We start from the raw sequence: 21,948 nt of genomic DNA, 5'->3' as shown, positions 1-21,948 counted from the left end.
TCTGATTCTGATGAAAGCTGATTTCTGACAGGTTGTCATTTCTCCCTTAAAAAAAGATGTAGCTGTACCTGGTAGAATTCACTAAATGCTAAGAGACTGCTACTATTTAAAAATTAAAAAGCTAATTAACTACTGACAGAAAACAAAGAGAGGAACTACCATAATTTTTGAATCATACTTTAAATTTAAAGACAGGAACTTTGTTAATTCCGCTAAATACAACCAAGACCATAATAAAGCCCTGCATAATTGGTACAATTCACTTGAATTCAGGCTGTGAGAAGCTGCCTTTGGTCCCTGCCTGCACAGAGGGATGATGACATGATCTAAAATCACTGCTGCTACTGGAAAAGCCAGTGTCAAACTACACTGCTCTGCTGCTGCTACCAGCGAGCTGCACCTGTACCGCACACAAACAGCTGTGCTCAAGCCAGCCGCGCACCTGGCACCGGACATGAGCACGCCTGTCCCACCACTGGGGACAGGCCACATCCCCTGGACCACACGTGTTCAATCCCTGATCAGCACATGCTGCCGTGGAGATCTGCAGAACAGACGTGGCCAAAGCGAACAGCTACAGCAAAGTTGCTCACTCTGCATAGTGAACAGGGGGTTAATTACAGTATTTTCAAACCCTCCGGAATAGCTGACAGTTATTGTTCTTCCTACTATTCTGTGGTATGCAGAGATGACTATAGTTCGCATTTAAATGCCTGAATGAAGATGAAAGCAAAACTAGCTTCAGCCATAAACCAGGGGACCCTCTTCAAATCAAAGCAGATGCAACTAACAGAAAAGCTTGTGAGACGTCAGTTCTTGTGACATCTACAACGGCAGTTTTGAGTAACACCTTCTCTTTATGGGTATGCCAAAGCATCCTGAACCTGATCTTCAGTGCTTTCTACTAAATCGTGACTATATTCTAAGCATGACAAACTGCTGCAATATTTATGATGCAAGGGAAGTGTCCCTGAGGCCTAGAAAGAGACACACAAGCAGCTTATTATTGCCTGTCAGAATATCAATGCAAGTTTCCAAAGATTAAAAAAAGAAGCTAAACCAATATTGAAATGCACACCAAAATATATGGACCACTAGCCAAACTGCAATGTAATTCACTCTCCCATGGGAGTAAAACCAAACTTCATCCACAGAAAATGTCTTTTCCTGGCTCTGAAGTCAACTCTAGAAAGGTATTAGGTACTGGCAACAGTCCCAGATTCACCTATGCCAAGTACTCACAAAGTGCAGCTTGAGGAGTTCTGAAACAGAGCTCTGTACCTGTGTACTTTATTCTTGCTTTTAGATGTGGCTGACTGGGATTAATTATTCTAACAGGAGAGAACCTAAATTGACTATTCTTTTTGAATGCAGATATGAATTTCTAGTCTTGTTCCTCAGAGGCATTCTGCCCTCCTCACTTTATCTCATCTTTTACGTACCATCACACTGTTGCAACAGAAGGTCATTCTCCCCTGGAACACTGCGTCCTGTGCAGAGCATTCAATAAGAGCATAAGAACTACAGCAGCAGAGATTGAACTGCAGCTGTATAAAATATTTCTTAACACTAAAAAGGCATGTCTTAAAAGAGTATGCTGTGTGATACAACAGAAAACAAGACCCCTAGCAAAATTTTTGATACTTTTCCAAAAGGTAATTTATTTTTTGAACTTACTCTTTGCTGCATCTAGCATGGTTCATGTTGCTATTCTGAAACATGACAGGCATTTTGACAAATTTTCAGCTGAGAATGGGGAAGGAATGCTTTAAAATAATTTGTGATTTTAGGAGTGATTAGACAGTAGAAATGAATAGTTAAGATGCCTATGCATGTGCATAAAGCCTTCACTGCCCCTTTTTTAAAGTCTGGCAGACTAACAGAGATTTTACCAAGGTTACCTGTGCTGCGCCCACAACAGCAATTCCCCAGTGGATGACTATGCCACTGACAGCTCAAGGCAAAGATCATCTGCTGCTGCTAGCTCCCCTGCTGCTGAACAGGTCTCCATTCTGGCAGATGCTTCTGCTTTTCACAAGCCACTGACAGTCTAATGGCCCCATTTCTTCTACCTCCTGGGACCCCCGACCATCTGCTTCTTTCAGGGGAAGCTGAGGGAACCACATAAACAATAACTACTCTTTTTTTCGAGTTCTTCCTTCTTGGCATACCTGAGTGACTGAACAAAGCAGATGCCCTACAAAGCTGTGTGGTTCTGAAACAACTTCAGAGTCTATCACCTTATCTTTGAAAGAGACTATCATCATGTAGTGCCACATGGTTTCCAAACACAACCAGGTGCTCCCATGAAGACAAAAAAAGGTGCTTAAAAATTTTATGGATGATCTCATTCTTCTTTTCCAAGACATTGCTGCTGTGCCTTAAAAGGTAAAAAGATGCCCCGTTCCTGCTGGTACTTTCTGTGGCTTTGGTTAGAACTCTCATCTCACGTATTTATGCTTCAAAACAAAAAATACGTACACTACAACTAGGAAACGTTCTAACACCAAAATAAAATCACAGAGCTTCTTACAAGGAAATGTGTAAATTCAGCATAATGACGACTAATTGCTCTCTTGATCCATGAGCAAATTTTCACCCAAACTCCACCATCCTGCAGCCATTCGCCAGCAGATGGTAGCAGCCTGCTTGTCACTTGTGAAGGAATTATAGCATTCTTAGCCAGGGAAACAGCACTCCAGCTCTCCTGGGAAAAGAAATTCCTTTTGCTCAGTAAGCAGCCTGCTTAACCTCCCCTGCTTGAAAGAGTTTAAGGCTGGTACTTGGAGTGTGCTCCCAATAGGAAGTGCCAATGGATAGTAATCATTGCCAGGCATCTAATCAACTCTTGGTTTAAATTAAAAAAAAAAAAAGAAGAAAAAAAAAAAAAAAAAAGGAAAAAAGAGACCACACAGCAAAGATTGATTCATAGGTCCTATCTCCACAATCCATCTCTGGCCACAAGGCACATATATCTCACTTAGGATAGGCTGGAGAGACTGAAAAGTGCCATTTAGAAGAGACACTCCATCCCATGAACTAAATTATCAATAGTATTAAAGCTAGATACATTGTCTCTACCTCTCCATGCTATTAGCAGCCCATTTCTTCCTTGCTACAGCTCATCATTCTGTGTCTACCAAAATGAAGTAACAGCCAACCTGGAAGTGTGAACAGCTGGGGGACAGCTATCACAGCAGCAGCAAAAAGGCTCTGATTCATTTAAAATGCTACAGCACCTACCAACTGTATTTCTTTTGCTTTATGCTTGACTTTTTACCCCCTTGCAATCTGTATTCTTTCACTCTTCTGAGACCACACTGCGATACGTAATAAATAAGAGTATGCTTTTGAGTACCTTTTTTTGCTTCCCTCAGATTTGTACCCAACTCCACATAAGTGCTATAACATTAAGATGTCCTGAGCTACCTACCTTCCTCCTCCCGAACAAGCACAAAGCTCTTAGCCTGGAGAAAAGCAGTGCCCCAAGCTGCTCAAATAAAGCACTCACCCGCTCACTTTGGCTCTGCACTGACAGAGATAGTATCTTTGTCCCTAGACAAAAGTACTTCTTAGTACTGGAATCCTACAGTGGACATGTTTCGCTGGTGGAAGAATGGAAGCTGCTGACTAGCCCTTCCAAAATATTCTGAACAGGAGCAGGAACAGTTGCTTACAAGCAGAAACTAATTGCTTCTAACATTAATGTAAGATGTTTTCAGACAACTCCTCCACTATCTTCCTTGATTAACAATTACTAAACCAGCAGGATCATATTTTCTGCTGTCTGTAATACAAAGCATCCTTTCTTGATCACCAGTTACATAGCCTATACTCATACCTCTTGGCTTCCTCTCTTCCAATGACCAACTTGTACTTTGGTTTGTTTTCTTTCTTTTTCCCTTGCTTTGCTTTCTAGGCATCTGCTTGTTTTTCCCCTTCTCCCATACCAGTGTCAAGAATGCATAAAAGGAGTAAAATGGAAAGCAACTACTGAAGGCTACTAACAAAACAAAGCAAGCAAAAAGTGAAATATACGTAGCATTAATTATACAGGTACAAGTTTTTGCTTTACATGTTATATGTATTTTTCATACTCTTTTCTTCTCCTGTTTAAATTATAAGCTTTTAGGAAAATAATTGCTTCTGTATAATTGCACTGCACAAATGCAGATGTAAGATAATGAGGACTTCAGAGTCAGCTGCTATATTAGGAAGGAGGGCCTTCTGACTATTTCTGATTAAACAGTTGGCAGGCTCGGCAGAGGCTCAGATTTAATATCCAGGCGAAAGGGCAACATAAACAGCAGGCAGCCACATTTTCTTTCCTGGAAAGTGGGATGCAGAGAGACCACTTATTCCAAAAGGCTACAAGAAAAAATAAAAATAAGTAAGTGTGTGTGTATACATCTATATATTGCTTACTACAAGAGAAAGAAATAAAGTGAGTTTGGAAGACTTCTGCAAAAAGGGACCTAGATGAAAAAAGCAAGGTGGGAAGACATTTTTAGGAAACACGAGAGGAAAAAAGTACTTCCACTCTGATGTGCAGATACTGGTTAATGAAAAAAATTGTTTATGTGACTGTTGCTAGAGATAACAACCAGTACTGAAGGACACAGAACTATTAGTTTACTGTTCCTGACAAACAATTTTAACTTATCAAAAAAAACAGGCATAGAATATCAGTAAAATGAATCCTACAATTAAAAAGATAAAAATCTTTAAACCTGCATCACAAAAAAGCATCTCTTGCCAATGATGGTATCTTCCTGTAGCAAAGAAATGAAATAAATAATAAACGATAACAGTCCAGAAGTAAAACCAGACAGTTGTCTTCAAGTCAAGAAACTAAGGAAAAATTTAGATTCCAAGATTTCGGCAAACAGACAAATCAGTGATCTGGAAGATGCTATACTAATGAAGCTGCATTCGGAAACAAAAAGTTAGAACTGCAGTGCTGCACAGGCTGCTGAAGCACAAAGGGAAGCTGCAGCTCAAAATGGATGGCATAGGAAAAAAAAAAAAACCCACAAGAAATCCAAGAGATGGAAAATGTCTTAAAAATGGAAAATCCTATTCAATACATGCAAAACTGATTATGCTAGAACAGAAGCACTTGAAAGTAAAAGCAGAGCATTTCATTACCCTCAACTAGAAGGAAAAATAGAATGCAACAAGAACAGAAATAAACATTTAGTTTTAACAAAGAATGGTTTGCCAGCAATAATTTTAAGGTCCTACGCAGACACATAAACTATTCAACTGCACTTACAGAGACTCTCAAGAAGTGGGGTGAACAATAAGATGTGAAAACTTGTGAAGTTTGTAAAATTATCCAGGATAGCCAGACCTCAAACTGATAGTAAAAAGCTGCAAAACCATCTCACAACCATGGATAACTGTATGATAAAATGGAGATGAAAATTACTATTGTTAAGTGCAAAGTGATGTATGTGGTAAAAATATTTTCACCTATGCATATATATGATGACAGATTCTAAATTAGCTTTTACTGCTCACAGGAAGGTATTAATAGTCATCCTAGACAGAAACAGCATGCAGTCCCCACAAGCACAAAAAAAAGATAGTCAAAATGTAAGCAGTTATTTAGGAAAGAAATCCATAATGAAACTCAAATGTCCATCATGTCTGTCTGTTACTCTTGTAGTAGCCTGACGTTGTAATATTTTGTGTGGTTCTGATGACCCTCTTAAGAAAGGAGTACAACTGATCATGATGAAACAAAAATGGACAGACCACAGAGGTAACTAGGAATGTAAAGAACTTGTATATAAGAGAAGTCTAAGTATTTCGGAAAAGAGAGAACTGAAGGGGGATTGAACCTACAAAATCCAATATGATGCACATAAGGGAATAATTCTTATCCATTTCCAAGAAGGAAGAGCAGGTTTAAATGTAACATAAACCTGTTTTTTTTTCACTCTGTAACTAAAAGTCATTGCTAAATAATGCTGCACTAGCTAAAAGATAAGCAAGTTCAAAAACAGATTGGACAAGTTCATCAAGGATAGGTATGCCGCTGCTTGGTAAACACAGGGATACCACAGCTACAGGTCTAAAGCTGTAGCTGCTGAAAGGAGGGAAAAATATGCAACTATCATTCTGCACATGCCTAGTTTTCTACAAATCTCTGAATACATGCAGTGAAGTGGTAAATACATGGCCATTGCTGGAGAAAGGATACCACAACAAAAGGTACTTTTGCACCTGTCTGGAAAGGCAGTTCTCATGAAGACCAAGAGATGTGATTGTGAAATTACAAAATGAACAACAAAAAACACCCCATAATTATCAAAAAGAATGCAGGCACCAAATAAATACTGTTTGGTTTCAAGTTTTTAAGACTCTTTAATTTTACATTTCCAACAGGAAGGTTGAGCTAAACTGTAACACTATATAAAAGACTGAGATTCAACTGAAGTGATAAATACGTGTTCACTACTCCTTACAAGCCTGTTTCATTCATTGGTGGCGCGATCAAAGGCTTAAATGTGCATGAATACAGGAGACTGCTAAAGAGCCAAGGAAGACTTGAAGGGGGATGAACACTTCCCGCCTCTTCCACACAATGAAATGAGAAAAAAACCAAATTAAAAAGACCCAGTGTAACTGAACCAGAATAGAGAGTTAGGTCCTTCAAGAGCCAACCAGTGGCTAAAACAGATTAACAAAACCAGTAATTTTAAATGGTGCTGCAAAGCATGTTTAATTTCAGTTAAACAGGCTAAGTACATACCTACGTAGGCATTTCAAATTTTAAAAGGAATATTAAAATAATGTATAGACTACCAAGTCCAAGAAGCCAAGAAATTTGTAAATCTTGTTTCCTTTAATTCAAAGAGCCACCCTGAATGAAACATTTTAGAAAGCCACATGTAAGTATAGGGATTTGAATTTGCCAAAGTATGCAAGTCTATCAGAAAAAATAATACAGTTTATGTTATCTTGACTATTCATCTGGGGAATTAAACATGCAATAGTGCAATTTAGTTACAAAAAGGTTTGAAAGATAGAAAAGCAGACTTAAAAGAAGAAAAAGACATACAAATTTTCAAGCAGTGATTATGTGATAAGGACATACAGAGTTGTGGGAACAGCACAGTCAGCAAGAGAGCATTTACTCCGGCTGAATTTTCTACCAGTACTAGATTTATTTCCCAGCCATCTTGGATACTGATTACAGGAAATATCCACATATACTGTGAATTTCTATTCAATGCAAGACCTACCATGTAGAGCATAAAAAACCAGCATGCAGTTACCTTAAAAGAAAGCAACATCTCCATCATAATTGAAGAGATTTTGGATAAATTAATTACCAGAAAAGCAATAGCTTTGAGTATCAATGTCTGGAGTGATATAAGAAAGGAAAAAAAACTGACATAAACAAGAAAATGCAATAAACTCAAGGTTTTCAAGAGGCAAACTGCATAACAGAGACAGCTTTTTTCTAATGAAAGAAAAAAAGAGATGATGCTGAGTATTTACTAAAAGGCTCAAAACAAACAAACAAAAGGATTGGTTCATTAAAGACAATCACTACGTTATTAGGAGCAGTGGATACAACAGAAACAAAATCTTTATAAAGGCTTTATAAAGTAAGGAAATACTTTTGATAAAAGCAAACTGTAAATGCAAAAAATTTTGACAAGATATTACATATCTGCGCAACCTGACAGGAAAAAGGGTGCAGCACAAACCCTTCCCATGAATGACTCAAAGATCCATGACACTGGACAGAAATACACCGTTTGTCATTACTTGTAATAATCCGTGCAAGCCTTCATCACAAACAGAGCCCCACTGTGCAAGAACACTTTGGTAAAAGCGAACAAAGCGTTAGGGGATGCAAAGGGATGAAATAGGAACGGTGAGACTGAGCCAGCAGTGTTGGGCAGAGTCCATCTCAGCAGCAGGCTAAGCATATCCAATTATTCAGCACAAATCCCAGACAAGAAGGGCTTTGAAGAAATGCATGAAGAAAAACAAAGGTAAATATGCATGGTTTTGAAAGTGAAGCACGTAATTTAGGAAATTATAAAATTAGCCAGGGTGTACTGATTAGAAGTAAATTTTAAGTTCTTGAAACTGAAAGAAGAAAAAGCAGCAGGATAAAGGCAGATAAAATAATGACGAGTACCTTATGCTTGAGGCTAAGAAAATAGGAGGTGGGCAGATGAATGTGACAGAAGTAGGAAAGTGAAAATGACCATTTAGAACAACAAATGTTTGTGACAGCGCTCCACTGAAATTGCACTTAGTACTAAGAATACCAATTCTTAAATGGAGGTCTGAAGAATGAGTCCTGCACAGTCAAAATACATTTCACTGCAAGGATAGGTGAAAAAAGTACAATGTTTATCTTACTGGAAAATAAGTAACTTGTCTCTAGAAGAAAGGTAGCAAAGAAAACTGCTAGTCAACCATTAAAGAAAAAAGACAGTTCCCGCAGAAAGCCACAGAAGTAGTGGTTGGCAGCAGAGCTCCAATAATGAGTAATGAAGGGCACACCCAGTATTCCTGAGGTCACTGGTGGCTGTTGCTACCACTGAGGAAAAGCAGCAGAAGGTGAATCCAAGAGAAGAGGTAAAGGTGCAATGCTTTGCAGAAAGAGAAATGCCTGCAGGTCAGTAGATCTCTATTTAGTGATGAGCTGTCAAGAAACGTATCAGTATTTTTAAAAAAATAAATTACAATCTTATGAAACACGGCAAATAAATCATCAATCACAATTGAAGTCAAGTAGACAATTAGCACGTATTGATGAAATGTCCTCAGATAGACAGAAGGTGCTCTATGTAAAGTTGTCGTGGTTTGACATGGAAAAAGAATTTTCTCAGAAGGAAGAGGTCAATTTGGATATTGACCAATTGAAGGTGGACACGCCTCTGAGAACACAGAGGGGTTAAAAGCAGAATTCCCAGGAGAACTCGCTCTCTTTGGTTCTGGTCAGCGGTCAGTGCAGGACTCTCCCCTGCCCTGCGACGAGCTGGGTGGGGGAGGGGAAAAGCCATGTAGCCTTCGGAGGTAGGCCCAAAGGTGGAGGGGGACTGGAATCGGGCTGGCCCCCTGCAGGTGGAAGGGCGGAGAAATTTGGGATGTCTCCGTTCCCCCCCAGAATCGAGAGAGAGAGACAGCGGTGGTTTTGCCAGCAGTTCACCGCAGGGAAGGAGAAGAGCGGGGGGGGTGGGGGGGCCACAAGGTGCCCAGCTGGCTGTGGGAGCTGGAGCCTGGGCAGTGAGCCATCCTTGGGAGTCGGGACTTTTAACCCTTCCTGAGAAATGAAGCTTTGTGAAATTTTTCTCCTTCTCAGTTTGAAAGAGAGGAAGAGAGACAGCCTGGGACCTGGGATGTTAGAAGGAGAAATTCTAGGGGGGAAAAGATGATGGAGTGGCTTTTGGCTGGACTTTTTCTTGTTAGCCACAGACTGAACCGATTTTCTCCTCCAAGAGAGACTGTATTTTAGGAGGATGCCGGTGAGCCAAAGAGACCTGCTTCAGCTGGGAAAAGACAGAAGTGGAGTGAACAGAGAAAAGTTAGGGAGGTTTGTGGTGGTGCACCCTGCCTTCCGAGAAGAGAAGAAGATCTCTATTCTTGGACCCTCGGCCCCAGGGGAAAATGGGGGGGACTATGGTCCCAAAAATGAAAAACTGAACTGTTGTTTTTTCCCCTCTTGGCAGGGCATCCTTGAAAGGCAAAATCCTAAAAGGAGTCTGTCCATCCATGCATTAGTGGTGAGAGCACGGTGCATGGAAAGGAGAGGGTCACCATGGCAAACTTTTTCTCTGGGCGGTGCCATGAGTGACATGGAAACACAGGGTGTGGCAGCTGCGTTTCTTGGGGGGTCTGTGGCACGGGAGGGACTCCTCTCTCCCTCGATGGCTGAGTATCGATTGTCTGGAGGGTGGAAACCTGACTGGGGTCCAGGTTGTGTCTTGCTGTGGTTTGTTGGAGTTGGGTGGTGGGAGGAGGAATGCTTTGGAAGGTTTTCATTTTGAATTTTGTGTCTTTTTTTTCCTTCTTTTTCCTTTTATAGTAGTATAGTAGTAGTAGTCTAATAAAGTTTTTTCCCCTGTTATTAAGCTTGGGCCTGCTTTGCTCTGTTCTCGATTGCATTTCACAGCATTCAATCGAGAGATTGCATTTTCATGGGGGCACTGGCATTGTGACAGTGTCAAACCATGACAAAAGTAATATTTGCTGGCCAAAAATTTGAATGGGTTTAGAGAGGAATAAGTTATTTCATTATTCAATAATAATCAGAAAAAGAAACCCTACTAGCCATAGTAATATATGTACTGCTTAAACTGCCCATTGTAATGATAGGTACTGTTTATGAATTCTATACTGAATTTATACAAGAACATGGAATGTCTGTAGGCTTGTCACAGACACAACACAAGAAAACATGGTATGAGCTAGCCTGCACTTTAGAAGAAGCAGAAAATATAAATAGCAGCAGTCCAAGCCTGGATGGCATTCCAGCTGGAAATTACACAGGAGCTGAGGTAGTATCAGTAGTTTCTTTAAAGGACAGACATAATGTGGTTCTCCTGAAAGAACTTCTTCCATCTAAAGATTAGATGGGGTTCTCCTGAGATCTGAAGGGAAAGGACTAATGCAGATCTTCTGGGCTCAGAACACTGCAGAATCATGATAACGGCAATAATATCATTCATTTGCAAGCCACACCTTCAGTTTTATAAATCTAGATCAATCTATGCTATGAAAAAAAGGCTGGGATGAGCCATAGATTACTAGAAATAATCACTTGACAAGATCAAAGAGAAATGTCAATATTTTTTTCACCTGGGATAAAAATCAAACGGTACAGTAATTTCTGTTTTGTTTTTATTTTACATAAACACACCCTCTTCTTACTTATTCCTTTATCTTCTGAAGGCTCTAGCCCAAAAGCAGAACAAGAAGTCAACATTAAAGTCTTCTTTGTTAAGATAGCTTCAGAATAGACAATTCTTCTTTTGACATTACCCTTATAGCTATTTGTCCAGGAAACTGAATTTATTGGTAGCTATTCCTAAGTCCTGTTCCCCAGGAACTGCCTCTGAAAGTTTCTGCTTCAAGTGGTACCATGTGGCATCACTAAAGAATCCTTATACCTCCCAAGAATAAACTGTAACACTTCAAAGGAAGAATAATTAAATTTAAGTACAGGACTTAAGACTGCATAAAAAAACACTGTAAGAGAGTTCTATGTACCTGTAATGTGAGTATTGGATCTTTCTAAACAATTTCCTAAAGTAAACATTTTTAAAAAAAAATGTTGGTTTTCTGGAAAGCACCAGTTATGAACTGTGTCAACTCTGAAATCTTAGTGATTAAATTTAACTCAGAGTTACTCCCCAAGAAAAATCTTAACAATTGTACATAACAATGAATTTACATATGGGATCAGTACATTGCTATTAATATTTTCAGCATTTTAACTTTTTACAAGAAAAGAGAAAGCTAACAGCAAATGAACATATTACAAAGATTTTTATTATCTTTTTGGACACGACTCTAAATGATACATGAACAAACTTAAATTTATCTTCCTGCCACTACTAAATCTATGCAACTAAACCATGAAACCTTGTATCAGCTCCCTGATCTTCCAATTTAATTGAGAACATCTGACAACTTAAACACATACTGTACTTTCAAAGCACCCTACCAATTTGCCTTAATGGTCATAAAATAAGTGATCTTAAAGCCTACTTTACAGAATAATTAGATGACTTGTCAAAGGCCATGCAGGCAATTTCTGACAGCACAAGCATGATGATGTCAGAAAAGTTCACAGCTCTCATACCTGAACTCCTGTACATGAACTTACTTTTCCCTCCCATCCCCACCCACCTTTTTTATTTTCCTTTTAAGCTTCACATTGAGCAGCAGTATCTTTCAGAGAAAGTCCCCATTTCAGAGATTCATGCTAGGATGCCCTCTCCCTCCTTCCCCTCCCCTAGCAGTAAGTCTTTTATGAAGCTGGTCAGTCGCCTTTAATCATCAATAACTTTCTGAAACTTAGCAAGTGTGAGATCTCAGTAAGAATAAAGGATTTGGAAGCACAAGAAAAACTGCAATTAACAGCAGTCTAGTGCAAAGTAACAACAAAACCATGCTATGAAATGAGTAGCCATAGCTAAGTCTCCTAGCTGTAAGCACAAATCAAAAGAAAATACGCAAGAAGATGGAAATGGGGGGGGGGGGGAATCACTAGTAAATGAAGACTGCACAACCAGTTTTTAACATCAACTTTTAACATTTTCTCAAACAGAAGGAATGTTTATGACCCAGGCAACAATCCACCGGCTGAGATCCAGACCTGACTGTGCTTATGCTACAATCAGTTGTGAACCACACCTCAGGAAGGCATATGCAATCTATTTTTACCACCAGCAGCTCAGGTGGTGACAAACAGTGCAGCTGCATCACCCAGAGCCCTGGGAAAGCTTTGCCACCCAGCATTGTCTGGTGCCTTGGGCTGGAATTTCAGACCAAGTCCTACACTGGTATTTCTCCTCCTATGGCAAGTCTGAAGACAACTTAAGTAGATCTACACCATTAAAATCACACATTGAGCAGTGTCAGAATTTCTCAAAAGAAAGTGTAGCTACTTGAGACCTTTTAACTGGAAGGAAATGTCTGGTTTAGGCTACTCCAGCTGGCAAATTAGGCCAGGGTAGGGAAGGGAGCATCCAGTCCCTAGTGCTTCTGAATTATGGGATCATTGTAACAAAGAAAACCCCTTATCTTTTCCTATGTCTAGACAATAAGATGGATGTACTTGACATCAGTAATAAATACATACATTTGAGAACCACCTTAGACAATCTTTAAACAGTTCCTTTTTTTTTTTTTAATTTACTACTTTGCATAATTAGTAATATCATTTTGGAAGAACTTTCCATCTGAAGTCATGATCTTGACCAGGCTCCCCACTTCCAAACCATTTTAAGACCTGAGTTTGTTCTTGCATAGCCTGCAGCCCCCTCCTATGCCTAGCATTTCTCTGTATCAGTATTGACACTGAAAGTCAAGAAAGCTAGTCCAGCCAAAAATTAGCCTGATTAAAATGGGAATGGGGTGAGGGAAGGATTTGCTGGCTAGATCTCCCACCTGACTCACTTCAGTCACAGAACACTACTGCTGGCAGAAGGGGAGGTGTGGACAAGAAGAATGGCTTCTAACAACCCTAATTTAGCCTAGATGAAATTACCACCATATTTCATCTTCACAATAGATTCCCCAGTGAAGCAGAAATGGTTTACATGGGGCACTCTTCACTCATCTGTACCTCTAACAGCAAAGAAGCCTTGGCCTTTTGCTACACTCCTACCTCCCTCTGCCCTCATCCATTTCACTTCCCCCAGCCCTTGTCCTGCACTCACCTTTGTCCTAATTTACCCCACAGTGACACAAAACAATCAAGGGCTGCTATCAAAATAAAAAAGGGAATTTCACTAAATCAGAGGGGAATTCTGAAAAAGGAGTTTTAGTAGTGGCAAGGAGAGGGACAAGTCTATGAAAATTGACGTTACTGTGAGAGTAACTCAGAACTTCAAAGGGCCTTTTCAGGATGATGATTACTTTGTTAACTCCCTACACTAGGCCTAATCCACAGTTAGTCTCTGTGCCCGATGTGCAGGCTGTGCTCTTCTGGACATTTGCTCCATTCCCCACTCCCATCCACCCTCCTGGCTTAATGCTGCAATAGGAACAAGCTGATGAAGTCAACTAACCGCAAAATTGTTATTCCCATATTCCAAACAGCTCTGTGCCCACATCTCCAGCTACAGACCTTCTCCCTCAACATGGCTCTAGCCACTTATGCTTACCCATAGCTTTACCAATACAAGACTGCTGTTGAATGCTAATTGCTTACTAATGAAAACTAATCATCATGCAATTAAACTTTAATCACTAAGCAGCTGGCTGGGATCCAATCCATAACAATAAAGGCTTATTAATAACTTTTTGCCAAAGTGCTCTATCCATGAAGGCTATCCTCTACACAGAGTCCAGCTAAGTGTATAAAATTGTTTGGAAAATATTTCCTCTGCCAACAAACCAGCCAGAGCACAATAGGGTAAGAGCAGAATAGTATAAATTAGCTAAGAAGGATGGGTTTAAGATCCAGGGAACCCAAACTACTCTTCTGGCTCCTTCCATAACCTCAGGCACAATGTGCTGCACAGAAAGAACTTCTTTTCTCCAGTTCTTGTCTCTGCAGAGTAACATTCTTTAAGGCAAAAAACTAGTTATAATTTTTCTGTAGTTTCTAAAATTATTACATGAATACTCATCATACTTCAGTTTTATTTTTACTCATCTTTCTAAATCTAGGGAAATTAATCTAACCTCTTTCAGAACATATTTCTCTAATTAAAAAATATATTGAGGTTATATAACTAGGTTTATAATGGACAGATTAAAATCTACTTTTGAAAAGAAGAAAGTTTAAAACCTGCTTTCTGCAAAGCCACAAAGATGATGAGAGGGCAGGAGCACCTTTGTTATGAAGACAGAGAGCTGGGGTCGTTCAGCCTGGAGAGAAGGCTTCCAGACAGACCCTTCCAGTATGTAAAGGAGTTTAAAAAAATGATAGAGAGCAACTTTCAACGTGGGCAATAGTGACGGAACAATGGGGAATGGTTTTAAACTAAGAAGAGAGGTTTAAATCAGGTATTAGGAGGAAATTCTTTACTGTAAGGATGAAGCACTGGATGGCTGTAAAGTGAAGCTGTGGATGCCCCACATCCCTGGAAGTCTTCAAGGCCAAGCTGGATGTGGCTTTGAACAGCCTGATCTCATGGAAGTGTTGCTATAAGGCCTCTTCCAACCCAAACCATCCTGTGAATTAATGATTTTAAAGTAATTTCATACCACCATCAGTAAGTGTCCCAGTTTTGCCTGCAGAACTCCTATCCCAATCTGGCTTAAAGCCTTATGTGTAAATAACTTTTTATGAACTTGATTTGCATTGCCATGCTTAGAGAGCTTTCCTTTATTATGAATAGCAGAACACTAGTATAATCGAAGCATTATTCTTGCTTATTCAGTGATCAAAGAATTCAATATAATGCTTATTTTAAAAATAAAATGGAAAAATTGTAGATTTTTTTTATTTAAAAAGGTCTTACAAAAGATAGAACGCATTTCTAATAATCTACTAAATATTATATAAAAGAAAGTAATGAATTCTTACCTTCAAAAATTGACCTTATTTCAAAGTCAGTAAGACAGATGAAAGATGAAAAAATAATTAATATTTTTCCCAAAAAGCAGGAAAAATACTTTTAAGTCTGCATTTTTGCCTAATTGTAATCAAATATACACCATTTTAAATACAGAGGCATGGAGCAGAATAAACTTATTTGCTAGCAGTGTTGTTCGAACAAAGCTAAAGGAATACAGCTGAAGTGACAACCATCTGGAATTAGTCTAAGTTTAAAAAATTGGTTCGTTTTAAGTTAACAAAACGCCAACAACACAACAACTCTCCTCCAAAATGTTGGGGAATCTTAACAAGCTTTTTACCAGCACAACTTAAAAAGATTCAAGCTAAAATGACACAAAAATAGATTGTATTCACTCACTATTGAAAATTTAGTAAGTTTGGCATCCCTATGGTAACAGACAATTGAAATCTTACCAAAAAAAAGACTGTGTGAGCTTGTGGGTAAGTCAGACAAAAAGCTCTAAAGCTTTCTCTAGAAATCTCCTGCACAGAGAAGGCCCCATTCACATCTGGAAGAGCTTCCTCAAAATTAAGTTACTTAAATGTATTTTTAAATTAAAACTGTACAGAGATTATGAGGATCCCTGATGCTTTACAGAAAGGCGACTGTGGAATGAGCAAGCTGCTTTTTTGCATACAAGTTTCCAGCGCTCTTGGCTACAACTCATGTAAGTGAGTAAACATCCTATTCTTTCCCAATACTCCATTGTCAGTAAATCCATTTTCCACTTTCCTCACTCCACATGCAAGACAAACAGTAAAATATAAAACCACATGCAAGCACAGACATAATGCCTGTACTTTGGGATAAACTAATGACAAAAGAGTCTGCTAATAAAGATGCACAGAAAGTACTGCCTGCGTCTTCTCTCTTCCCCATTACAAAGGGGTCAATACTGGACTCTTTCCTCTTAGCAGCATCATCTTTATGCTTGAGATCTCAACTCAAATGTGCTAAAATGTGCTTCCTATCACCTGCAGTCCATAATCACCAAAAGGCTGCACCAAATTCACCTCACTTCTACTCACAGCAAAGCCAAAGAAAACCAATTTAATTTCACAAATGTAATTACTAGCTTCTGATAATTTAAGATACTGAAACATTTGCATCAGACATGTACATGTGGATTCTGTCTGCTCAGCTCTTTCTAAGGCTTGTGGTACCAATGCACAGAGCTGCTCTGAGACACCAAGTGCTGCAACAGTAGTGATTCACACTTCCAGGTCCCCAAGAGAGGAAGGCAGTGAACTGAGATACAACAGGGGCTCCCTCCCAGGTTCTCCTCCCTGTGGAGGATTACTCTTACACACCAGGAGTCATGATAGCAGAGTTTCAGTGGCACAGCAGATGGCAATGCCTTTCTGAGAAAACCAAATCTGAAGTTCATCATTCAGCTGTCTTTCAGAATTTCTCCTCCACCCAAAATTTCATGCTTTCTTATTTTTGTAATACTGCAGAAGAATATTAAAGATGCTGCCATTTCCTGAGGAATGAAAACTAGTATTATGCTAGTGTGCACATTTCCAGCTCAGACAACTAGGTATTTGGGTATAGTCTGTCAATGAAAACCAGGAATTCAGCCACTTTAAGGGTATCTGTAGAAAGGGCCTCAAGGTTCTGTGGCAATCCTCAACTGAAGGGCTAAAGCATACTAAAAGCTATTTCCAGAGATAAAAACAAGCATGTTCTTAATACACCCCTTTTCCAATCATTTCTGGCACTGATTTTAAATCTGCCACTGGTTTCCCTTTCCCCACAGTGAAAAATTAAAAAGCTCCACTGTCACTTCTTCCTACTCTTGAAACGTGTCCTTACTAACAGAGCTCTAGGTGTAGAAATACAACTGTTACTTCCTGTGTGTTGTCAGGCATGTTATTTTTGAAGCAGCAGGTTATTATTTCAGTTGAACCCTGACCTAACACAGAACTCCACTTGAGGGTTTTTTTTTTCTTTCATGCTTTGGTTTAGAGGGGAGTGGGGGGGTGAGGGTGGGTTTGGGGGAGAAAAAAATTACTAGGTTCTGTATGTTCTTCTTCTCTACAAAGAAAGATGATGAATAAAGGGTTAACATTCTTCTCCTAACACTATTAAATCGTAGTACCATAGACCTGAAATCCTTTCAAATGCTCGTGGCACCTGGGCACAATTTTATGTTACAGCTAAATTGATTTAATAGTTATCATTACCAGTGGAAAGAACATCCCTCTCACATGCAGCAAACATGGTTCAGAGGGTAAGCAGAGTCAGATGGCTGATCTGGCATGAAGATCTCTCTCCCCAAGCTAGTCTTCTGATGGGATTATCTGGCTACAAATCAACCCACTGTGCAAATGCAGAGGTGGTAGATTGAGTGCAAGTGAAGTAGTGGAAGCAAACAGCTTGCAAAGAGGATAAGGTAGGATCACTCCTCATGACACCAACTCCTTCCTGGTCTGGCTTAGGGATGAGAGAGCCCACCTGTGCCAAATGAGACATCCAGAATGAACTGACACCTTTATACTTGTATGGTACTACAGTTTCTGGGCCTAGAAACTGTTTTGCTTTGTTTTGACAAAGGCAGCTAACCTTCCACAATTTCCCCAGTTCATACCAATTTTATGGCTTAGCCACTTGATTAGCTATGCAGCAAGGAATCTTTTATAAGCAATTACTTAGAGAGCATGGGAGTTTTTTTGTTAGGCTTTGACTTCCCAAATTTGAGAATATAAATAGCTTAAATCCTAGTAATGCCTCCAGGCACCTTTCTTTACCCAATTTACAGCTAGGGTCCAGAATGGTAGAGGTAAATAAAAGAAAATGGTTCTATGAAAGCACCAGAGTAAATAAAGTATTATAGAAAGGCCATTTTCTCCAAATAAGTTACTGTGGAAGATCAACTACCAGGAGTCTTAAGTCAAGAACAACTTACCTGTGCAAAATCAGGAGCTGGGTAACATGCAGACCTACCTCTAACACTACAACTAACAAAGACATACAACATGAGGCACAAGGCTGCCACTGCCCAACAGTCACGAGAAATTCAAGTATCTAGTATCAAGTTGAAGACTTCAGGCATTTAGGTTCTGAACTTCTCAACACTAAATTCTATCAGACCTACAAAACAGGCCTGTTAAAAGCCCTGAAGCAGGTAGATTTCTCCACTTTGCATAAAGAGCAGGTTTTGAAAGAGAATCCATGGAGAGCTGGACAGACAAAACTACAGACTGGTGACAGAAAACACAGTATCTTCTGCTACACTGTAGATCGTGGGCAGGTTTCACCCTTCACCATTTGTTACCCTGAAGTTCACCTGACTGAAACTCAAGATGATCTCTTCAGTAAGGAGCAACAAAGGAAACAGGTTCCAAGGACTCCTTTCCATGTATAAGGATTAAAACATTTCTAAAGCTGGAAGAGATGCAGAGATTGATGAGAAAAGCATTACATTTTTTAGACCTTTTAAAAGAGATCTTTGAAAACAAAATTTCCTTTCACAGAACACTCTCAGCAGGAACATAAGCTACATTTATCTTCAGCAAGGTCAATTCAGATAAGAGCAGAAGAAAAAAAAATGCAAACAAACAAAAAACCCCATCCTAACCAGAAGTAATACATGTGCTAGGGCAGAGCCTCTGCCTTGGGAAAAAACATATCTTATAAAAAAGCTCTGTAAGAAACAACATACCACCTCCTAGTGAACAGCTTTTTAGAAAACAATAGCTGAACTATCTTGAATTCAACTTAACACAAAGAATATTCTCTGCATTGTTCTTCTCTTCATTTACAACTTCACATATTTAATACTGAGAATAAAGACCATAAATTCTTCTGAACACTAAAATTGCTGACAACTACCAAAGTGACTCCATAATTCTTCCCATTTCAAAGGTAACCAATAGTTCATCTTACATGGAAATGAACTTCTCATTAATAGAAAAAAGGTGAAAAAATAGACAAGACAGCAAACTTTCTGGTCACCTACAGTATTTGAAAGAAAACATTTTACAAGCAATAGGATTACTTAGCACTAAGGAGATGGCATTTTTTCAGTTTAAGATTTCATAAGCATTGGAACAAAAAAAGTCTGACTGCAAGAAGGCCACTTAGCACCGTTACTATGCATTAACAGTTTATGAGGGAGACAGACTCCTTGGCAGTTAGACTCATCTGATGCGGTATCTAATTTGAGCCTCAAAATAAGGAGAAGGATTAAGTTATTCTGCATCTGAAGCAGCCCAATTAATTGGATCACATTCTCAGAACCAAAAAGCATAGCAGAGTGACCAGAGTAAAAGAAACACCTTTTTGCCTTCAAGAAAGGCAGATTCTAGCACTTTGAAAACCACCTGAATTGCTGCTTAGCAGACAACACACATCATTTTCAGTCCAGAGTGAAAACAGACTTTAAGGAAAGCTCAAAGCTCAGGAGAGTCACTTCAGAATTTGATAAACCTTTTTAAGATAACACCTTCTCAGAAATTCTTCTTGAGCATCTGGTACAATTTGATCTTTGAGCACCTTCACATTCATAAAAATCCTTTCTTGAGATTGACTATGGGACAGTTGTCAAAAAAACTGCAGTAAGACAGACATTTATTCATATAAGAAACTATTTAGCAAGAAAAATTATTTTCTGATCTTGGAAAGCATGTGAGAAACAGGTGTTCAGGGGAAAATTTCTATAATGTGCTTTCACATGATGAAAAATAGGTGAACTTGTGTCAGAAGAAACACAGGACGGGTTACTTGTATCACTACGTACATCAATGGCCTTCAACTAGAGGTTTAAGTTTCCTATTTCTATACTAGAGTGCTGCATAAACAACAGCAACTGAGCCAGGTGTCTAAAGAAAGTATTTCAACTCACTTAATGGTATGGATTCAGTTTAAATTGGTGCATAGTTACTCTACTGGTACCACAGACAGTTTACATAATTTTTAGTTATGGGACTATTTAATTTGCACAGAATGAGTTACATACATGAATTATTCACTTCCAGGATCATGACCCTTCATATACTGTATGCTAATGTCCTTCTTTACCCGTGGACAAAATCCAAGAGCTACATTCCTGTGTGCTTCTGCACACATCTCTCTACTTGTTCCTGGTAGGAAGCAGCTACTTGATTTGGACATCTGCTTTTCCATGACAGCAACACTAACGAACTGCATGTCAGAGGAAAAAAGAGAAAATGCACTTGCTAAGCATAGAGAAGGTAAAGAAAAAGCATATGCAACAAGCATAGGAAATCAGCTGTGTGAGCCAGAAGGCTTTCCTCAGGCAGCGGGGGCAGGACAGTTGAGCTCAACAGAGCCTTTCCACTGCCTGGGGATGGCTTCTGGCAGGCACACCTCTGAATACTCCATGGCCATCTCAGTGCTGCACATAACCCTCTGAGAGCTGAAGGGATGAGGATACTCTGCTTCCAGAGGAGAACCCAGCACAACAGCTTGCTACAATAGGAAAAGAAAAATGCTAGAAGAAAACCTTTTCCATTATTTGTCACAGGGGTGATAAACAGATTACTCTTATGGATGTTATATAAAGGAGCCCAGCATCATGTTAGAATACTGTGTTTGTATGAGACACAATACAGAGCTTTAAACTCTGATTTGGGAGGGGGACAGTATTAGGCTTGTCCTTGGCAAGCTGCGGGATGAGATGCAAAAGTTAGAGGAACAGGGTGCTAGTGAGGGCACACTTAAGAGTCTTACAGAGGTGAGCCAGAGGCTCCTGAGGTAACAGAACCAACAGGGATACCAGCAGGAAAATATCTCAAAGGAATTAAGGGCTGTTCCTCTGGGAAGGTGATGCAGCCAACAGTCTGGCCAAGGTGCCTTTACACCAAAGCACAGAGGATGGGCAACAAACCAAAGGAGGGGCTGGATGCCACCGTGCTGCTGGAAAGTTAAGATCCTGCTGCCATTTACTGAAACTTGGTGGGACAAATTGTGCGACTGAAGTGTGACTATCAATGGCTATGGGCTATTCAGAAGAGACAGAAAGGAGGGAGAGGTGGAGGGGCTGCCCTCTATGTCAAGAGGTGCATTGAGTGTGAAGAGCTGTCTCTGAAGAACAGCCATGAACAGCTTGAAAGACTGTGGTTAAAATCAGACTCCGAGGCAACAAAAGGAACCTTGTGGCCAGGGTCTGCTACAGCTGCCTGACCAAGGGGAGCCTATTGAGGAAGACTTCTTGCCCCAATTACAGGAGGCATCGTGCTCACAAGCTCCAGTACTGCTGGGGGAATTCAGCCACCTTGACATCTACTGGGAAAGTACCAAGGTAAACTGCAGGCAATCCAGGAGACTCCTGCATGGAAGATGGCTTCCTGAGCCAGGTAAAAGCCCTACCAGAGGGAGCCTGATACTGCATTTGATGATCACCAGTGTAAATTGGGGATATCAAGATAGGAGGCAGCCTGGGCTGGAGTGATCGTGCATTGGTGCATTTTGCAGTCCTGAGGGATATGGGTCAGGCAAGGAGTAAAGTTAAGCCCCTGAACTTCAGGAAAGCAAACTTCCAGCTCTTCAAGGAGGTAGTCAATAGGGTACCCTGGGAGACTGCCCTCAGGGACACAGGAGCAGAATTGAGCTGGCAGATTTTTACTGAAGTCTTCCACAGAGTTCAAGAGCTAACAATTTTGAGGAGCGTGAGACTGAGCAAGGAAGGCAAGAGACTGGATGGCTGAGTAGG

The 21,948-nt window shown here is 39.9% G+C and overlaps 1 protein-coding gene and 1 long non-coding RNA gene across 11 annotated transcripts in view; one reads left to right on the top strand and one right to left on the bottom strand.

Moving 5' to 3' along the window:
• Positions 1-21,948, bottom strand: part of TCF20 (transcription factor 20) — a 132,387-nt gene that overhangs the window by 16,708 nt on the left and 93,731 nt on the right. The window lies entirely within an intron of this gene.
• Positions 8,488-12,234, top strand: LOC140682208 (uncharacterized). Its single transcript, XR_012053526.1, has 2 exons — positions 8,488-9,051; positions 9,338-12,234. It is a non-coding gene; the product is annotated as an uncharacterized lncRNA (long non-coding RNA).

The sequence above is a fragment of the Taeniopygia guttata genome, chromosome 1A, assembly GCF_048771995.1.
Source record: "Taeniopygia guttata chromosome 1A, bTaeGut7.mat, whole genome shotgun sequence".
Taxonomy (NCBI): domain Eukaryota; kingdom Metazoa; phylum Chordata; class Aves; order Passeriformes; family Estrildidae; genus Taeniopygia; species Taeniopygia guttata.
The sequence above is the reverse complement of the archived record's forward strand: the minus strand, read 5'-3'. Positions and strand labels throughout refer to the sequence as shown.